Here is a 2,423-nt window from a genome sequence, read left to right as displayed (position 1 = left end):
TAGAATTTGTGGAATAAGTGAATGGTATCTCCAGGGAACTGCTAGCAGGTGGTAACATACATTTGGGGATATCCGTGCCTGTGTTTATTGGGCATCCTGCCTCTGTTCCTACTGCACCTTGTACTATATGCAATTGCTTATATGCATATTCGTGCTTCGTTAGATCAAATGTTTTGCAAGGCCAGGAATCACATCTTTAATTTTTGCATCCCTAGTACTTAGCACATAAATGGCATTAAATGGTGGGAAAGTGAAGAATTCCATTAGCAGTCAGAACTTGCATTGTATACTTTTAGTAACTTTGGTCTAGTCACATGTGTTTGGTATGTAATATGTAATCTTAAAAATTAATGCAGTTACGTGATGAAATTATACACGCACATGTTATACCTTTCAAAAGGTGCAAAGGTAATTTCAGTGATAAACGATTCTTTTCTCACATGCCGTCTTCAAGCCCTCCACTCCCCTGGTAACGCAATTACTGGATTCTTATCAATTCTTCCAGAGAATGTGCAATTATTAAAATAAAGCTTTTGTCTAGGGAAGAAAGAGGATTTTTAACCATTGTATTTTTAAAAGCCTGCGCATTTTACAGTGTCCTTTCTTTTCGATGGTTGGGCCCTACTGGATGAAGCCCTTCGGTTCTTTGCTAGAATGTTGGGAGAGCGTTCCCCTCCTGGAGTTCATTCCTTTTTGATTCAGCAACTTTCCCTCAGCCTTAAGGTTCGAACACTGCTGGAATTAACACAGCTGTTTGTGTTTACTTCTTAGCTTGTATACTTCTTCTATCACATGAGATGTCAGCCCAGCTCCAAGAGCCTGGTAATTACTACGGAACCAGGCAGCAGGGGGAGCAGATCAACTCAAAACATTGAGTTCCCTGGGTGACAGGGAGCCAGGAGCTCAGAAGCCCTAAAAAAAAAAAAAACAAAAAAAACCAAAACCCAGACACTTTTATCATGGAGAACCCATGCCTCTATGTGATGATGATAGTGAGTGGGTATAATTTTAATAAAAACTCTTAAAGGAATCTTTACAGACCAGTATGTTGCTTCTACTTTAGAACAATGCGAAGATTTGTGAACTGTGGCAAAACCATGTTGGCATACCCATGTTGGCTGGAATAAAGCTGGTGTTGTATCTTCCGAGGCATGTTTGTGGGGGTTCTATGAAGTGGTTTAAACCAAAGCCACAAAAATGAGAAAAAATTTATTTTCAGATGAATTTTAGTAGACTGGCGATTCCTAGCATTTACATGCTGAAGATGCATACTTAAAAAAAAATATCTTAACAATTAAGTAGTTTAAAAATATTCTTCCCCATGATTCATGGAATTTCAGGTTGAACTAAGTTTAACGAGCACAAAATATATACTAGGTACCCTATTCTATGTTTATATGTGTATTTTCTTATCCAGTGGAATGAATTGTTCATTAAATATTATGTTACAATGATCAAAACCAAAAAAAAATTAAGTAAAATGATGTATTTGTTTTAGATCCGCTTTTTCTGGTTTGGATGATCTTGGTTTGCATAACATCGTTGCCCATAATCTCTCTGTGGAGGAAGTCTTTTGTATGCTTTACACCAGATTTAGCATGATTCATTTACATTCATGCGATGACCACTCAGAGAAGAGAGAACCTACTGCGGTGTGGCATGCCTGGGATGTTAGTTTTTGCTTTATGATGGAGGGGCTGTTTCATCAAAACATTGTTTCAAACAGATGTGTTCTGGTGTTTACTGAGGGGAGAATTTAAGCCAGACTGATTAATTAGCAGTTAGGCAAGACATTTCCCTGCTCCTCTCCGGGTAGTCTGGGGACTATGAAGCTGTCAGTAGGTTAGACTCAGATGATGAAAAAAATGACAAACAGCAAACAAAACCTTAGATCATGACATGAGCGTGTAAAATATGGTGTCCTGACCACCCTATGTGGTTTTTATGGGGACATGAGTTTTTTGGAGAGGGCTTGATAGGGCTAGCAGAGGGGTCAGCATACTTTTTCTGTAAAGGGCCAGGTAGTAAATATTTTAGGCTTTGGGGGCCATATAGCCCATCACAATGATGCAGCTCTGCATTAAACATTAAGCATTAAAACAATCATAGATAGTATGTAAACGAATGAGCATGGCTGTGTTTCAATAAAACTTTACTGGGGACATTGAAATTCGAATTTCACAAAATTTTCCCATGTCAGGAAATATTATTGTTCTTTAAATTTTTTCCCGGCCATTTAAAAATGCAAAAAATACTCTTTGTTTGTCCACCATTTATTTGGCCTGTGGACCATAGTTTGCTATCCCTTGGATTAAAGCAAAGCGTCTCTAATCAGTTTTAGTCCTGTTTTTTCTTTCTTTCTTTCTTTCTTTCTTTCTTTCTTTCTTTCTTTCTTTCTTTCTTTCTTTCTTTCTTTCTTTCTT

This window comes from Neomonachus schauinslandi, chromosome 7, assembly GCF_002201575.2.
Source record: "Neomonachus schauinslandi chromosome 7, ASM220157v2, whole genome shotgun sequence".
Taxonomy (NCBI): domain Eukaryota; kingdom Metazoa; phylum Chordata; class Mammalia; order Carnivora; family Phocidae; genus Neomonachus; species Neomonachus schauinslandi.
This window is presented reverse-complemented; position numbering follows the sequence as displayed.